This window comes from Erinaceus europaeus, chromosome 3 (assembly GCF_950295315.1).
Source record: "Erinaceus europaeus chromosome 3, mEriEur2.1, whole genome shotgun sequence".
Lineage (NCBI taxonomy): Eukaryota > Metazoa > Chordata > Mammalia > Eulipotyphla > Erinaceidae > Erinaceus > Erinaceus europaeus.
The window spans coordinates 153,565,495-153,584,918 of NC_080164.1; the positions used below are offsets into that span (position 1 = coordinate 153,565,495).

General features: G+C 40.0%; 1 protein-coding gene across 12 annotated transcripts in view; it reads left to right on the forward strand.

Moving 5' to 3' along the window:
- Nucleotides 1-19,424, forward strand: part of APBB2 (amyloid beta precursor protein binding family B member 2) — a 420,468-nt gene that overhangs the window by 174,180 nt on the left and 226,864 nt on the right. For 8 of the 12 annotated variants that reach the window (XM_060188179.1, XM_060188181.1, XM_060188171.1 and 5 more), the window contains one exon: nucleotides 17,138-17,215. The exons of 3 other annotated variants lie outside the window; for them this stretch is intronic. The gene's annotated coding sequence lies outside the window, so the exon portion shown is untranslated. Of the gene's footprint in view, nucleotides 1-3,365; nucleotides 3,530-17,137; nucleotides 17,216-19,424 lie in introns of those variants that run through there. One more of the 12 variants, XM_060188178.1, reaches the window with a different exon arrangement.

Consider the following 19,424-nt stretch of genomic DNA (forward strand, 5'->3'; position numbering starts at 1 on the left):
CTGCCAACATTATTCCCGCTGAACCACACCAGCAATCCCGAGCTTTCCCACTACTAAGTTGTTGAGTCCACTGTGGGCTAGGTTGTTCTTTATTTAACTTTTGTTCTGTTATCTTTATTTATTTATTGGCTAGACACGGTCAGAAATTGAGAGGGGAGGGGAAGATAGAGAGGGAGAGAGAGACCGAGAGGCACCTGCAGCCTTGCTTTACCACTCGTAAAGCTTTCCCCCTACAGGTGGGGACCAAGGGCTCGAACCTGGGTCCTTGTGCATTGTAACATGTGTGTTCAAACAGGTGCGTCACCACCCAGTCACTCCCTGGGTTAGGTTTTTCTGCCATACTTGCTGACACAAATATGAAGATGCTGATGTTATAGGCATTGTCCTGCCATCAAAGATAGCTTCATAAATAGTTCTTGATAGTCAGTCTGACCTTCAGCCTCTGTGAAAACTGTCTCTTAGAAAAATAAAAGGGGAGGTTCGAACTTGTATTAAAAGTTGTTCACAGATGAAAGTGATGAGTGGTGAACTTAGAGATGTAATTTCCAAAATAAATGAACTTGTCTCTGTGTACTTGTTATAGCAAGTACCAAGGAACTGTGACTTCATGGCCAGTATCTTCCTTATAGCCTTTTTTATGATAGTCTTAGTCAGTGCTTTGGTGAACTGCATTGTATATATTTATGGCTTTACAGGAAGCTAGAGCAGCACTAGTGGTAATAGCATAAATAGTCTGATTTCTTAAAAATGTGAAGCTCCAGCAGGCTTTATTGGATCTCAGAGTAATGGTATTGTTAGGTTTTCCTACTTCTTTTCCAACTTTTTATGGCTAAGTTCTATCCTGATGATTTCAAGAAATTTGGGGGCTTAGATCTACACTTTTATGGAAAGTGATTTATCTGGCTCTCTCCATTACAGAATTGAGGGTTAGGAAGGGGAAAACACTGTTGCTTCTCTTTCATTTTTCACCGTGTTGGGCTTTGAGTATAACACTCACAGTACTGTTTTCTCTGTCAAAGGCAGGGTTGGCTCTGTGTATGCATCATGGAGATACTATAAGGTGTAATGCCAGATTGCTTCAGATTTAGGCTGCTAGAGACCGAATGACTGTAAATCATAGGTCATCAAACTGGAGAGGGAAGGGATGTTTAAGTGTCATTTAAAAACCTCACTTTCCTCCTAACACTGGAACTTAAGGCTAGAAACAACTTCAGTCATTCGTTCCTTTGTAAATAATGAAGTTATTGTGGTCCAGGAGGTGGCTCAGTGGATGAAGCATTGAACTCTCAAGCATGAGGTTCTGAGTTCAGTCCTAGGCAGCACATGTACCAGAGTGATGTCTGTTTTTTTTTTCTCTCTCTCTCCTCCTATTTTCCTCATTGGTAAATAAATAAAATAGTTAAAAAATAATTAAGTAATTAATTTGCATAGAAACAGAGAAATCAAGAGGGGGAGGGAGGGAAAGAAACCTACAGCACAGTTTGACTTCTGAAGCTTCCCACACACACACACAAGCAGTGACCTGGGGGCTTGAACTGGGTCCTTGCACATTGTTACATGTTAAAACGTGTGCACTCAACCATGTGGAACACTGCCTAGCTCCCTCAATCATTTATTTGAAAAAGTAAAATATGTGTGGTCTTTCCTATATACCCTCTTTAAGGAAAGATTATTCTAAAGTCTTTTTTTTTTTTTTTTTAACCAGAGCATTGCTCAGCTCTGATTTATGGTGGTGCAGGGGATTGAACCTAGGACTTTGGAGCGTCAAGCATGAGAGTTTGTTTACGTAATCATTATGCTATCTATTCCGCCCAAGAAAGATTATTCTAAAGATACAAGACAAAAACCATTGTGTAATCCCAAGGAACTTCAAAAGAAAGCTTAAGCAGCCTTTTTCTGACTACCTCATTTTACGGACAAGAAACTGAGGTCCAAGGGGAAGTGGACCAGGAAGTGGCTCTTGGGAGATAGTTGTAAGGGAAGGACCAGCACCAAATGGACAAGAAACATTAACAACTTCACTGTAGTCCTCTGGAGTTTTAATGGCGGGTCTGAGGGACATCAGTGTTGAATTCGTCCTTGGGAGCTGAGGGCAGGGACTGAGCATTGTTAGCTGAGCAAACACTGGACTCTTATGAGTGGGAAATTTCCATCATTTAGTAAAGTGTGGAACCTGGACTGGTGACTCTTTGCAATCAGGTGGTAGAGAAATGGCTTATATCCTCACAGGAAAAGGGTGAGTTTAGTCTAGTTTGGACCAGTTTGGACTAGGTCTGGAGGGTTCTAAGCCTATCATTGGAGCAGTGGGGATTTCTTGAAATAAAGATGATGACAATGGTTAACACTTACATGGCACTGATTTTGTGCCACCACCTTTCTGAATTTAATTCCACAACACGCCTTTAATGTACTTATTATCATGACCATTTTATAGTTGAGGAAACTGAGGCATAGAACAGTGATTTACCCAAAGAGACTCTCACAGGAAATGTTGACAATGATTCAAAGCCAGGGAGTCTGGCTCCAAATTCCCTCATCTATGGTTTGGAGCAGGGACCAGTTAGTGGTCCAGGGGGTAGATTTTCCTAGGTGGTGGTTATCTGTCGGAATTTGCATGCTCGAGAACCAGGATTTGGAGTTCAGGCAGATGAGTGCTCCATCAAGAGCTGGAAGCCTCCCTGAGAGTGAATAAAAGTGTGATCTGGATGGTGAAAGTAGGAAGATATGGAGGGAGAAGAGTTCAGATGTGGGTAACTTCTAAGGGTAACTTGATGGGTTGCAGGACCCCATTTGTCACAGGGAGAGACAGAATCAGGAGATGAATGGGATGACCATTGGATGTCCTCCAACTGCAAGGAGCAGATCTGGTGGGAGAGTGAGGGTTGATTTGTATGGAGCCTCCTTGTCTCACTGTGAACAGCTAATACATTGCTTCCTGACCTATGAAAACCTGCCTAGAAAAAAATATATATAAATGTGTCCCAGCATATTTGTGTAGACCTATGCACCCTCCCAAGTTCATGTATCATTAGAAATGATATTGGGTCATGGGTAGATCTGAACAGTTCTTACAGATGGTTTGTAAGTGAGGCACTTACAGCTCTCATGAACTAGGACAGAAGAGCAGGAGAATTGATAGGTGTGGTTTTGCCTTTAAGAGTGACCTTTGTTTCAGTTTCCCTTCAGTGATTCCTGCCTTCCGCTTTCCTGACAGCTCTTGGAACACTGATTGGGGACAAGGGACTCAGATTGTAGCTGGAGATACAGGAGGACCTTGGTGTTTCTTTGTGAATGGGCATCCTGTGTTGAGGGGAACGCCCTGTTCCTGGTGGCGGCCTGAGCCAGTGGGTCAGGCCCTGTTGCAGTCTGGTCTCCTCCTGCAGCTTCCCTGAGAAAGGCCAACCTGGTTAGGCCTTCTGTCTCCAGGCTGCAGCTGCAGGTGAAGAAAGGACAACTGGTTATTCCAAGATCAGTACCTGATCCCTTTGTGGGATGGATGGAGGTGAATGACAGAACACAGAGATTGCAGGTTGGGTATATGCTTCACTACTACTTCTAAGGTCTGAGGCATTTTCTTTCCCTCCTTTTAATTTTGTTTATTTTTAATTACAATATCAGGGTCTGAGGCATTTTCTTTTTCCTCCTTTTAATTTGTTTATTCAGGGGGTAGTTCTAATAGTGCAGTAAAGGTGACTGCTCAGTTTTTTTTTTTTTCTAATGGTGTTTTTCTGTCTTGATTTCTCAAGGACCAGTAACACTGGAGCGTCACGTAGGCATTGGTTGCATGTAGAGTTCATATGACTAAACACTGTTCTAGGGAGGGCTATACGGGGAGGATGGATGGGACAGGCAAGAGACTTGACCAGCCAGGTCAGTAGCTCAGTGCATAGAGCACTGGGCTTATCCTCCTGAGGCTTCTGGTTTGATCTCTGGCACTGCGTTACTAGAATGCTGTCCCACCCCTCTCTCTAATGAAAATCTCATTTGAAACAAATTATCATGCGATTTTTTTCTTCTTTTTTATTATTAGCTATTTAATAATGATTGACAAGATTGTGAGATAAGAGGGGTACAATTCATACAATTCCCACCACCAGAGTACCATATCCCACCCCCTCCATTGGAAGTTTCCCTATTCTTTCTCTCTTTGGAAGTATGAACCAACAATCTCTATGGGATGTAGAAGGTGGGAGGTCTGGCTTCTGTAATTGTATCTGTATCATGTAATTTTTTAAAAAATCTTAAAAAAAAAAAACCTGGCTATCTCTATTCTCAAGTCCTTCTAAAAACACTGTGGAAACAATATGCACATATGGCTTTGAATTCTGGTTCAGATATGAGCAGAACATCTGTTCACAAATGTCCTAATACCTTGTCTGTGCAATGAGTATGCACTGTCTCCTTCAAAATGATTCTTTGACACCCAAATTAACAAAGGGTCTGGAAGAATACCAAATATTTCTCTCCCTGTTCTTTCCCAGTTGAAACTTTCTGAATTGTTAGAAGATCCAGAACCATTTGTGGAGAGAAGACAGAGATCTAAATATTATGTTAACTTGCTTTATATGTTTATTCCATTTCTGCATAGAAACCATGCAGGATGATTTTTTTTTCTCTTGAGCTTATAGCACTGAAGTTCAGAGAAGTTTCAAACAAAAAAGCTTCACTACCTGCTGTACATGATAGGTGGTGACTTGTTGCCAGGCACAGAATGGTTCTGAGGCTTGCAGTAATATATATATATATATATATATATATATATATATATATATATATATATATGTATATGTATAATCTATAGGCTGTGCCTAGTAAACAGTGTTACAGAAGAATTAGAGATTACTAACATTAAGAAATTAGGTCAGGGAGATAGTCCATCCTGAGAAGGACACTACATTTCATCTCCAGAGGCTACAGGTTCAATCCCTGGCACCATATATATCAGAGCTGAGCAGTTTTCTGGTCTACATCTCTGTCTCTCCCTCCCTTCTCCTCCCCCTTTCTCATAAGAAATAAAATAATAGAAAGAAATTTACAGATGTTTTCTGAATCATTCAGTGGTGAAAATCAGGTGGATTTTTGTGCATAACGTATAGAAATAGAATTTAGCTCTGAAATGTGAAAGGTAAAGTGGATTTGGTTTTCATGGGAAGCATTGTGAGAAGCATCAGGAGAAATCCAGAGGAGAGGGGAGAAAGGATTTCAAGAATTCTAGACTTGGACAGACCCAGGGGTAATTTGAAGACGAGCTAGAAGGAAAACTCCGTATTTTGTTTCTTTGTTTGTTGTTGTTTGTTTTGTTTTATGAAGTGGCTGACGAGAAACTATTTTCTAATTCCTTGGTGAAGATGCCCACTTTCTCCATATCCAGTGGGGGAGGATTTGAGACCCTGCCAGTAGGCTTTGGAGCCTTGGTTTCATTGACTCCACCCCTCCTTTCCACTTCCTGCAAGAGACAGTAGAATGGAATTTCGGAAGTAAGGGCTCTAGAATCCTTAGTCCAACCTGGGTTCTGCTATTTGTTATTTAGTTTCCCAATGGAATGTAAATTTCTTAACCTTGCTGCAGCTCTTTTTCCTTCTCTGTAAAATGAGGAAAATAGTGGATTTTTGAGAACTGAGACAGCCATTTTTGTTAAGGTCCTCAAATGTTAGTTACTGAGTGGAAGCCAGGGCTTGATAGTATTCCCCTGGGCTTTTCTTGAAAACTCAGACTTAGAGGGTAAGTTATTGGGGGTAGCAATGTGAGGGGCTGGGGGAGGGTTGTGCCCTTTTGCGATGATTTGCAGGACTGTTTCCTGACTCCCAAGAGTGCACATTTCATGCATAGAGACCTGGGTTTAAGCTCCTCACCATTACACGGGAGCATCTGTGCAGGAGCAAGCTTCATGAATGGTGGAGCAGTGCTGTGATTTCTCTCCTCTCCTTTGACTATCACTCCCTCTCTGTCTCTCACCCTCTTAAAAAACGAGTCTCCTGGGAACAATGGAATATGTAGGTGTGGAGCCCTAGCAGTAACACGCATGACAAAACAAAAACAACCAACTAAACAAAAATAAAATGGTATACAGTCTCTTAAAAAGGAAAAAAAAGCAAAAAACAGAAACAGGGACATGGAGAGGAAGAGAAACACCTGCAGCACTGCACCACTCATGAAGCTTCACTCCAGCAGGTGGTGGCTGGGGCCGGGGCTTGAACCTAGGTACGCGCACAGGGTAATGTGTGTGCTCTACTGGGCTTACCACCGCTTAACCCTTCTGGCATAGAATCTTGAGTTAACATTGAGATTTACTTTTATTTGCCTTTCCATTCCCTTCATAAATGTCTTCAAACGTAGAGAACAGAAGTGGACAGTGTCTTCTATTGGGTTCAATAAGGTAGTATTCTCATTTCCCTTCCCCTGTTAGGTATTTCTTTATATTTTCAAGCGATAATCCTTGATATGAATAAGAGAGTGGAAACAAGCACCACTCTGGCATATACAGTGCAAGGGATTGAACTCAGGACCTCATGCTTGCAGCCTCTGTTCTACTCTCTGAATCACTTCACCCCTGAGCTGTTCTTCTGATTTTTAACTTACAGTAATAATGCACAATAGAAGCTTAGTGTCTAGCATTGACATTAATTATGTGAATAAAATTCTAAAGTGATCTGACAATTAGCAGGTGACAAAACTGGCCCAGGTTCCTCAGAATCACAGAGCAAGAAGCCATACCTGACACTTCACCCTAGTGCTCTCTCAACAAGGCGGCTTGACCCCTGCCTTCTTGCAGTGCCCACCAGGGCTGTGCTTCCATGTCAGGAGACAATGGACCTCAGGATGAACGGCTTCCCTTGCTGTTGTTGCTGTTGCCAAATAACCTGTGTCAGCCCTGTGGGGAAACTCGAAATCTTTTCTTCAAGAACTCATGCCTTCTGCTTCAGATGCAGTCATTTTCCTTGGCCAATTTTGCAGGAGCCTTGCTCTTTCATTTCCTTTAATTATCTTGTTAAAAAAGAAAAAGACAAAGACAAAAACTAGAGAAGACCATCTGCTTTATGAGGCAGCTCATCTCCTCTGTGTTCTCTAGTAGATAGATGAAGGCCCCGCTAAGCAAATGTAGGCTTCGTCTCATACTCCTTTGGGCTGGATCTCTCTGGTGCTTTGGTGAAACTGCCCTTGGTATTTCTTGAATGTGTGTTCAGAATATCGTGGAGTGTAGTCTTTATGAAAAGATGTTATCTGTGCCCCATGAAAGGTAGACACTGTGAGCCAATTTCCATACAGTGCAAACTGTCACAACAGTTTTTTTTTCCTCTCTCTCTCTCTCTTCCTTTTTAAATCTCTTCCTTTTACCACAAGAAGTCCTATTAGCATGTTTTCTGAGCTGCAGAATAAAATCTGTCAAATATAGCATGGAAAGCAGATGGGTAGTTGCTGTCTTTCTAAATTCCTCTTCCTTAGTAAAATTCAACCTTATACCTTTAACCCTGGAACCTTTCCTTTATGAGAAGAAGGCATTTTCCCTGTGCCTGCAGTGAGGACTGGCTGCTGCTCTCTTTTTCTTTAAGATAGATGGTAGGCATATGTCTAGTTTGAGGCACAGACTATTTTTTTTCTTCAAGTTGAAAATTACTATTTTGCTCTGAATGTGAAAATGCTTCACACTCACACAAAAAATTGCAAATAATCAATGTGAGCTCAGATCTACAGGATATAGAGATCACATAGGCTCCTCAGCTGAATATGGACCCCAGATGACATCAAATCGATGGGATTTACAGTCAACAATATTTATACATCTTTCCCATATTTGGGAGCTACTCTCTTCCCTGATCCAGTTTTCTGGTCCTTTTTCCATTCATGATATCATCTCCTCAGACAATAACTTGGATCCACCTGCATATCAAATTTCGGGCTCAGGGGGAAAAAAAAAACAAACTAGTATAGTCACAGGCCCTTTGGAATATAGCTAAAATATGCCTACTAGCTATCTACAAAATGGAGACCACACCCCCACCTCCACCCAACTCTTCATCTGCACTATTCCAGCCTTTAGGTTCATGATTAGTCAACAATTTGTTTGGCTTTTTTAACTCTCTTTTCAGCCACCTAGACTTCCCTGGACAGACAACCCCACCAATGTGTCCTGGAGCTCTGATTCCCCAGAACCCCACCCCACTAGGGAAAGAGAGAAGCAGGCTGGGAGTATGGATTGACCTGTCAATGCCCATGTTCAGTGGGGAAGAAATTACAGAAGCCAGGCCTTCCACCTTCTGCATCCCACAATGACCTTGGGTCCATACTCCCAGAGGGTTAAAGAATAGGAAAGTTATCAAGGGAGGGGATGGGATACGAGTTCTGATGGTGGGAATTGTGTGGAGTTGTACCCCTCTTATCCTATGGTTTTGTCAGTGTTTCCTTTTTATAAATAAAATAATTTAAAAATTAAAAAAAATTGCAAATAATCAGCATACAAAAGTATTAGAAGGACTTTTTCTAAATCTTGCCACCCAGAGGTTATGGTTAACATTTTGGTGAACATCTCTATATTCTTTTAGGAGCTTTTTATTGAATGTTTGCATATGTCAGGTACTAGAACCTTGAGAGATTGTCTGGAGGTTTTGGTTGGAGACTGTAGCTACTCACTCACATATTCTAGACTGAAGACTAGTCTGACTGTTCAGGGAAGGTCATCTTTGACTAAGAGTTTTGCTTTGGGAGGGATTCCCATGGAGTGGTGAGGGAGAAAGGGGACATCTACCTAATCAGCACGCCCAGCTGAATCAACCCTCGTGATCAATGGGGTGACAGATATTGCAGCCAGATCACCCTCATATTGACAAATAAGGCATAGTCCCTGCTTTCGGGGTTCTTACCAAGTAGGGCAGAGGCGCTCAATATATAAGTTGTGTTTTTCTCATTCAGGTGTGTGCTGTACTTTTATGTTTACATGATTTTAAGGATAATGTCTTCTGAAAAATCATGCTACAATTTTTTATTTTTATGCATGTCATCTGGCATGTTTTTGTTATCTGTAGAGAGATTTCTCTGTTCCTAATTCTCTCTCTTTAAAAAGTCAGTTTGAGGACTTGGCAGTGGCACACGTAGTTGAGTGCACCTGCTACAGTGCACAAGGACTGGGGCTCAAGCCCTCAGTTCCCACTCAGATGGGGAAAAGCTTCACAAGGGTGAAGCAGTGCTGCAGGTTCCTCTTTGCCTATCTCCCTATCTCCCTCTTCCACCTTGACTTCTGTTTTCCCTAACCAATAAATATTTTTAAATATTTTAATTATCTTTATTTGTTTATTGGACAGAGACAGCCAGAAATTGAGAGGGAAGGGGGAGGGAGAGAGGGAGAGAGAGAAAGAGAGACCTGTAGCCCTGCTTCACCACCTGTAAAGCTTCCCCCCTATAGATGGGGACCGGGGGCTCAAACCTGGGTTCTAGCACATTGTAACATGTTCACTCAACCAGGTGATCCACCACCTGCCCCCTCCAATTAATATTTTTAAAAAGTCAGCTTGTTGGCCAGGAGTATAGCTCACCTGGATAGTGTGCCTGCTTTACCATTTGCATAACCCAGCTTGGAGCCCACCACACTGAGGGGACTTCTTTGCTTTGTTATCTCCTCCCTCTCTCTCTTTTTTTAAAAAGTCAGCTCAGAATGGTGACTTCCAATGAGGACTAAAGAAAAGTATGCTTGTGGAGTTTAATCTTTTTAGTGTCCTGTACTTTCATTAAAATTTATAGAAATGTGGAATGTTAATGATTAACCCCACTTAAGCTTAAAAAAGAATGTCTTTATTATGAGCACATGCCAAAAAGATACACAAAAATATCTTAGCTGTTATGTACTACTTCAAAGAAAGTTTGAAATTGTTTTTAAAATTGTACGAGATTTGAAAAAACAACATACACATGAATTAAGAAAAATCTCAGAAAAGATGACCAGAACTCAAAAAAAAAATAGACATTAAGAAATCATTTCAGGGAGCCAGGCGGTAGCGCAGAGGATTAAGGGCACATGGCACAAAGCTCAAGGACTGCTGTAAGTATCCCAGTTTGAGCCCCCGGCTCTCCACCTGCAGGGGAGTCCCTTCAAAGACAGTGAAGTATGTCTGCAGGTGTCTATCTTTCTCTCCCCGTCTTCCCCTCCTCTCTCCATTTCTCTCTGTCCTATCCAACAACGATGACATCAATAACAATAATAACTACAACAATAAAACAACAAGGGTAACAAAAGGGAATAAATAAATAAATAAATATTTTAAAAAATCATTTTGGAAATAAATTCTGAGTTACATGAAACACAAAATCAAATATTGCAGATACTGCCCTTAAATAAATAGTGAAATGGAGTAAAAACTCAATAATTGAACAGAAATGAGAGCAGTAGGGAAATAGCTCCAGCAAAAAGAAAATCATGGTGGGGTAGAGAAAGAAATAAATGAGGTGACTGTTGATAGATACTCAACTGATTTCTAATTTTTTTTCTAATGGAAATAATGTGTGGAAATGGTGTAGTGAATCGGGCACTGAACTTGGAAATGTGAGGTTCTGAGTTTGATTCCCGATATACCATGAAGTGGAGAAGTAGAGTGATACTCTGGTTCTCTTTTCTCCCTCTCTGACTTCTCTCTCTCTCTCTCTTTGCCTCAGTTACTCAGGCTCACTGCCAGCACTACGAATCCACCATTCTTGGCACCCATTCCCCCCCCTTTATTTTTTCCACTTTATATAACAGAGAGAAATTGAGAAAGGAGGGAGAGATAGAGAAGGAGAAAGAAAGATAGACACCTGTAGACCTGCTTCACTGCTTGTGAAATATCCCCATTGCTGCTGGGGAGTGGGGACACGAACCTGGGTCCTTGTACTTAGTACTTAGTACTATGTGTGCTTAACCAAGCACACCACTGCCCAGCCCCCTGACTTGTGTTAACAAATAAATTAAATCTGGCAGCAAATAAAGAAATAATGCTGCTAATGTGTCCTCATGTCAGATTTAAAATTTATTCTGTCACTGCATATTCTAATTCATGAAGCATGAATGATTGTGTTATGAATGCATAACATTAGAGGCCAAAGATAGAGCCTATATTAATCAAGACAGCGCCGTGTAGAGTGTAAGAGTAAGACTCAAGTGTAGGCTTCCCCACAGGGGATTCCTCACATAGCATCACGCCTCCTTTGGGTTGCATTCAGAGGCCACCTTCCAAGTGGCTCTTCTACCATCTCATTTTGGTTGTTATGGGGAGAATGAGTATGCCATTTATCTGTTGCCAGGATAATGTGGCATGCCGAAGCACCCCATGATCTGGGGACTTAAGCAGTAAACTCTAGGATCCTTGGGATAATTCAATGACTCTTCGCTCTGCTGCTCAGGCATAGTGTACAGATGTGCCATCCTTTTTAGTGCTCTTCTTCATAACTCAACAGTCTGCTGACTGAGGCTACTCTGCAGTGATCTTGACCAAGAAGTTCCAGCTATCCTGTTCGGGACTCTAGCATCCTTCCTAAAGGCTTTTGTGGCATGTTTCTATGGCTGTATCACAAACCATGTCATTTTTCAGTGGGCCGGAAATGGGTCCATGCTTTGTGAGCTACTGTGTTGTTCCATTTGCTGACTTGCTATTGGTCACACAGCAAGTCTCAGTGTTGGTCTACCCTCAGTAGGGAGGGATACAAAAAGGGTGAGGACAGAGAGGCTGTGGACAGTGTTGCAGACCCTCCTCCATAGCTTCAGCAGAATATTTTAAATTATTATTATTATTTTGACCCTAGGGTTATCGCTGGAGTTCGGTGTGGACACTATGAATCCACCGCTTCTGACAGCTATTTTTTTCCATTGTATTGGATAGAACAGAAGGGTATTGAGAGGGGAGGGGTAGATAGGAAGAGGGAAAGATAGACACCTACAGACCTGCTTTGCTATTTGTGAAGTGTCCCTTCTGCCGGTGGGGAGCCAGAAGCTCAAACCCAGATCCTTGTGTGGGTCCTTGAGCTTATTACTATGTGCACTTAACCTGGTTCCTCACCTCTGGCCCCCAGAATATTTTAAATAAATATTTCTTAGAGACATTAAGCATTGCTGTTACTTCTATACTACAGATTCTATTTCCTGGAAATATAAAAAAATGGATACCAAGTATATTTGTGGGAGGTGTATAAGGTTTTGCTTCATTAAAAAAAAATTCTTGTTAAGGGAGTCGGGCTGTAGCGTAGTGGGTTAAGCGCAGGTGGCACAAAGCACAAGGACCGGCATAAGGATCCCGGTTCGAACCCTGGCTCCCCACCTGCAGGGGAGTCGCTTCACAGGCAGTGAAGCAGGTCTGCAGGTGTCTATCTTTCTCTCCTCCTCTCTGTCTTCCCCTCCTCTCTCCATTTCTCTCTGTCCTATCCAACAACAACAACAATAACTACAACAATAAAACAACAAGGGCAACAAAAGGGAATAAATAAATAAAATAAATTTTAAAAAAAGAGGATAAAAAAATTCTTGTTAAAAACTATCAAGATAACACCTAAATACAAAATCTACATTTATCATCCTGTCTTGAAAATACTTGTTTTCTATTCATTGGTATTTTCCCCTGGGACACATTTAAATAAACAGGGTTTTTCACTGACTATGCTTATTTGCCTTTATATGATAGTTTTCTTAGAATTTATTTTGAAATGTAGATTTGAGAACATTGAATTGAATAAGATAAAGAACCGGCATTATAAATCAGCCTCTGACTGTTTTTAAGATCCAGATGTAAGTAGTAGACCTAGTCTCTGCACTAATATTGCTACACCTTTGTTCTATTTTAAATTATGAAAGTAGTACATTCAGGATCTTCAAGAATTGTTTCTCAGTGTCAGATACCCAACACCCAGGTATGCAGAAGGCAAGAAATTATTATCAATAATAGCTCACAATAAAAATTATGTTTGTGCCCAAAGAGTGCAATTTTACCTGATATATCTCCATTCCTTTCACTGTGGAAATACAAAAAAGTACTGAAGTAAAAAATTGCACTTATCTATACTTCCTGAGTGGTCTTCATTAGATACAACTATACACATTTTAGTTGCCTAGTGGAAGCTGTGCAGTGTGCTAAAATAAACAGTTTATACTTAGTTGTTTCTTTACTTCTTTATTGGTACCAGAACACTTCTCAGCTCTGGCTTATGGTGGTTCTGGGGATTGAACCTGGGAACTTCGTTGTCTCTTGCATGAAAACCGTTTTTGCATAACTACTGTGCTAAGTCCTCAGCTCTAAATAAGCAATTTAAAAGGTTTTTCTAACTAAGTTTGGCTGTTGTTGAGTCTTTAGTTTCTAACTTTGGGACCTATCCCCCAAGTGCGTTGAAATGTCATATGCTTGTTCTCAGTTGTGCTCTGTTTTGTGCTCTTGAGCGTAAGAGGTACTCAGGCCTTGCTGACTGCAGTTGAAAGGTACCTCTTGTTTTTAGCTGACTTGTACATCAGGATGCTGGACATAAACATAATAATTAATATTAATAATAATTAATTAATTAGTTAATAATTAATATTTTGACACAATTTATCTTGCAGAATTAACTGGTGCCATTTGAGTTACCTTCCTATTGCTCTGGGATAGGTGACCTGGTTTTCTATGTCATGATTTCCCTATCAGTAAGATCACTATTATAATAGTGCCTTTATCAGAAAGTTGGTAAAAGAAATGAGGTAATTTTTACTTTATTTTATTTTATTTTATTTTGTTTATTGCCTCCAGGGTTACCACTAGGGCTTGGTGCCAGCACTATGAATCCACTGCTCCTGGTGGTTACTTTTTCCATTTATTGGATAGGACCAAGAGAAATTGAGAGAAGAGGGTGAGGTAGAGAGGGAGAGAGAAAGATAGACACCTGCAGACCTGCTTTCACAGCTATTGATACATCCCCCTTCCCCCTACAGGTGGGGAGCTAAGGGCTTGACACTTGATCCTTGCAAGGGTCCTTGGCCTCAGTACTATGTGTGCTCAACCGCATGCCCTGCCACCTGACCCCAAGAATGAGGTAGTCTGTACAAAGTACCTGTTTATCCTCGCCACCACTGTAAGCCATAGCTGAACGTGCTCTGGTAAAAAAAAAAGAAAAAAAAAAGTACCTGTTTATCTAATGCCTGGCACTTGATAAATGGTCAAGAAATGTGAGAGAGATGGGGCTGCTGCTGGAAGGAAGCCTGCTCCTCTGAAAGAATGGCTCTATTTTATAGAGAAAAAAATGTTATAGGCAAAAAGTGCTTAATGTCTTTAGGGAAGACTGAGTAAGATGTGTCTGAGGATGGACCAAGTTCTGATGTTCTGATGCACACAGTTTACTTTAAATGAATTTATTAACGGATATAGGAGCAAGTGGAAGCTGACAGGCTTTGGTTGTTGTTTTGCTTGCTTGTTTTTGTCCCCCCCCCCCTTTTTTTAAATCTTTCCAGTAATTGACAGGCTGTAATAATGGCACCAGTAATGGCAGAATGTGTCCATTATAATTGGCAGTTTTTAGCTCCATTCTTGAATCCAGCCTAGTATTCCGGAACATTTTCACAAGTAGGCGGGGACAGGGCAGGGAGAGGAAACAGAAGATGTGTACCACCAGAATTTATTAAATATTTAAGATGAACATGTAAAAATATCCTAGGCATTTTTAATTTGTTGTTATTGGTACTGGGGATGGAACCCTGAACCTCATTAATGCAAAACACACATTTCTACTACTGAGTTACATCCCCACTCAAAGCTTTGCTTTTCATTAGAAGAAAAGCCTATGTGACCTAGCTGAGAAAACAGGTCATATAAGAAAAAAATTAAAAAGACCCATTAGTGGTTGCATTTATTGAATGCTTAATGTCTGTTAGGAACTAAGCAAAGCAAGTAAACAAGCTAGCATATATTATTTGAGCCTCAGGGTAACTGTCAGATTGATGATGGCCACACTTTGCAGTTGAGTCTGACATGCTTATGGGCAGTAAGTTTTGGTTTGAGATTATATTTGGATCTAGATGTTGAATGCGCTAAGGAGAGAAATGGAGGGGCCAGGTGATGGTGCACCTGGTTGAGTGTACATGCTGCAATGCACAAGGGCCTAGGTTTGAGCCCCCAGCCCCCACCTGCAGGGGGAAAGCTTTGTGAGTAGTGAAGTAGTGCTGTATGTGTCTCTCTCCCTCTTTACCTCCCCCCTCCTCCCAAATGCTTGCTATCTCTATTCAATAAGTAAATAAAAGATTTTTTAAAAGGAGAGTAAAGAATAACTCTGGTTATAATTTTCCTAGTAATTATATCTGGATGTTGTAATGTTCAATGTTGGGGTGTGGATCTGCTTGAAGTACCCCTTCAATGAAGGGGAGCCCCCCACTTGCATTTTTGGGGTAAGACCAGGGATGATAAATGTCTTGCAGTGTCTGGGACAACCCTGCCTAGCGAAGAGTGACTTGGTCTGCAAAGCCCTCAGACGCCCTGTTAACTGTTCACGTAGGCGAGTAGCATATTTATAATTCGGAGCCTGGAGGTCCTAAAAGTAAAGTATTTTTATGGCTTTCAAATATATGTTTCCAGAGGTGGACACTATCTGAGTGGGAAGGAAATATATACTATGCATTATTTTTTTCCTAGCATTACTTAGCATTTTGAAATTAATGTTCTTGACAGCAGTGCAGAGCATCATATCTCAACTGACAGCATGGCACTCACCTCTGTCAGTCTGCACTTACAGCCCTGCGCTCACTGTGAGTCTGCATATAGATGCAATGAAATGATGACTATTTCTTGTGACTGCTGCTATAGACAGACCTGAGAATTGACTTCTTGAAATGTATCCCTTTTGTTGCTTCTCCTTCTCTGGAATGTATAGGTGTGAATAGATTATACTATTAATGAACCTTGCTTCTTGATAGTATAAAATACTTATCAGAACATGGAAGTGTGGTGTTTAATAGGAATGATGGCACTAGATTAAATATTTCAGGAAGATAGCCACTTGAAAATAATGAAGGGTGTGAGTAAATGAGAGACGCTAGGATCGTGTGGGTATTCGATAGCCAGTGATTGTAAGCTTTATTCTGGAGGGTTTAGGAAAAGGGAGTAATTGTGAGTGGAGCAACACTAGTTGGCTTTGTGAATCTGGGATAGATCTGAGAGGAGGCTTTGGCGGGGATTGTATTGGGGTTATGGTGGGAGAAATAAAATTCTATTAAGTACAGAAGGTTTGAGGAGGAGCACACTGAACTTAGAGTAGGATAAATTGAGAGGGAGATATTGTCAGACTACACACACACACAGATTTGGGGGGAAACAGTTAAAGTGACATTCTTTGTCTGATTTTCATATATAGATATTAACCCATCTTTTAGTATCATTTCAAAGTACCTAGTATTTTAGGTACTTTGTTGAATCAAAATACAAGTAGAATTTATTCATTTGTTTTTGTGCATTTGATAGTACTTTTCTGGTTTCTGTTTCTCTGTGATCCCGTTGGACTTTCCTTGGACTCCAGTTATATTATCACAATGCATAGCAATAATATGGACTTCCATAAATGAGACACATGGTAACACCGCTGGGAAGGAAACTTGTCACTAGATTGGCTCCCTTACGTAGCTCTACACTTCATTTTAAAATCATAATGTATTCATAATGTGTAGTTCTCCCCCAAGTCTCAGGTGTCTTTGAACTTAGTTTGTTATATTAATACATAGAAGCACATGTGTTTCATGACATTTTCTTATAGAGCCAAGTTCTTTTCCTCTAGAATATATATGCTTATATACTTTTTTGAGTAATTCTATGATTAATATTCATTTCTCAAGTAGTCTAGAAGTGCTATGAATGATGCCAGAGAGGGCTGTGTGTTTGTTCTCAAAAGTCTCTCCTGCTCCTAGCATAATGCATAGCAGATGGCAAGTATGGGATAAATATTGGCCTGTTCATTGAAAATATGAATTGATTAGCAGTTTGCTTATTTTGTGTATGTTTGCGAAAAAAAGGATATTTTAGAAGTTATATACACTAAGATATATGCAATTTCTTATTTTTCTCTCTAAAGACAATTCCTGCAATTAGTTATGCCTTCTCTTAGCTTCCTCTCTACTATGTAGGTTTTAATCTTCTTGAAATGTACATTATTTCACTTCTATCTCTTCTTATAGCGTAAGGTTCTCTGAAGACAAAGGCAAAGGACTGAATTCTGAAATATTCTGAGGAGTTGAAAAAGGAATAGAGCAAAAGCAAAGGTGCATAGAGAACTCTTCTTGCTGTTTCAGAAGTTTCAAGTAAACCCACCCTTTTAATTATACCAGAGTAATGAGCCTTGCCCACATATCTGAAAAAATAATTAAAATCGTATAGTGGGCTAGCAGACCAGCTTGTCAAGTCATTATCTGAATCATAAAGTTGGAAGTAATGCCTACTAAAGGTGACGAGTTTGGGGAGATTAGATTAGAGCTTTGTCTTTGCAAATATAAAGTCCTCAATTTGAGTACTATTTTAGAAAGAAAACCTCTAGCATTTGACTTTTTATTGAAGTATTTCATGAAAATGTAACAAAACTATAGAATGTACACATTAGGAATGCAACATGATGAATTTTCACAAAAGCACGTGCATGCCCATCACAGCATCTTGTAGGATACCTTCTTGCTTCTCCCTTTCTGCTCACCAGCATAAACCATTCTTCCAAGATAAAGAATCTTTTCCTGTTTTTGCACGTTAAATAAATGGAATCATGAAGCTTCTGCATTTAAGCTAATAAGTTATCATTCTAAATAACACTCATTGGAAACAAGGTCTGTTTGTAGTTTTCTTTATTATATAACTAATTTGATAGTAGATGATTTATCATAGTATCTAGTTCTTCATAATTTCTCTAATGATTTTCTATGTAAATGCAAGTAAGTGAGCAATATGTGCCTATGTACCTGCACATATGTATACTTTTCAAAATTGTATTCCAACTCAAGCATTTTATGCTATACATAGTGTTTTTTATCTCAGTGATAGGTCTTTTTAAAAAATATTTATTTATTCCATTTTTGTTGTCCTTGATGTTTTATTGTTGTAGTTATTATTGTTGTCATTATTGTTGGATAGGACAAAGAGAAATAGAGAGAGGAGGGGAAGACAGAGGGGGGAGAGAAAGATAGAAACCTGCAGACCTGTTTCACTGCTTGTGAAGTGACTCCCCTGCAGGTGGGGAGCCAGGGCTCAAACTGGGATCCTTACGCCATTCCTTGCGCTTTTCACCACCTGTGCTTAACTGGCTGCGCTACAGACTCCCTAGTTCTTTTTTTCAGTTTATTTATTTGTTTATTATTGGATAGAGACAAATTGAGAGGGGAGAGGGAGAGGGATAGAGAGACACCCGCAGCCCTGCTTCACCACTTGTGAAGCTTTCCCTCTGCAGGTGGGGACCAGGGGTTTGAATCTGGGTCCTTGTGCACTGTAATGTGTGCACTTTACCAGGTACGCCACCGCCTGGCCCCATCAGTGATAGGTCTTAAAGTCCTTTCTGTGTCAGCTCATGTAGATCTGCTTCATTTTTCATAATGGCAGCACAGTATTACATTGTATGTTTGTATAGTAATTTAATGAGCCAACTGTCCACTGAGGAACAATTAGATTGTTACTGACCTTTAGCTTTTAGAACAATAGAAGCCATGTGAGCTGTCTGTGAAATTAACTCTTGGAAATGGAATTGCTGACCAATGGGAGTCATCCATTTTTGATTTGCTAAAATAATTCTACATGACACTCCAAAGAGTTTTGTCCATATTTATTCCCACTAGGAAAATTTGTAAAATTCCATTTTCAGGGTTGATCCTTTATAATCTGAATCCTATTAATTTTTCAGTTTTTTAAAATTATTATTATTAATCAGAATGCTTCTCAGTTTAGGATTATGGTGGTGCTAGGGATTAAACCTGGGACTTTTGATGCCAAAGGCTTGAAAGCCTTTTTGCATAACCTTTATGCTATCTCTCCAGCCCTAATTTTGCAGTCGTATGTAGGATAAGTCATTTCATTTAACTTTGAATTTTTAGTTTTGAGAAAAGGTGATTATTGGTTTGTTTACTGGGCCCTTGTGTCTCTACTGGATTTGTTCCTGGCCTTTACTCCTTTTCCTTTATAATTGCTCTTATTTTTATAATTTCAAGTGGTTATTTCTGTATAAAATAAATTAGCTTTTCAATGCCCTCTTTGGTGTTAAATTTTTCTTCAGTTTATCTTTTCTATGCAAGTAGCCATTTTTCTTTTAAACAAAAGGCTTTACATAGTGAAATGTATAATACTTCCCTTATTGTCTTCTGAATGGTGAGTATTAATTTTAGAAAGCATTGGGAACTTGAAACACATAGGTAGATCGATTTGACATGAGGCAAAAATATCTAGAAATTCCTGATTATACAGGAATTCAGATTTCTGAAGCCAAAAGTTATATAATTA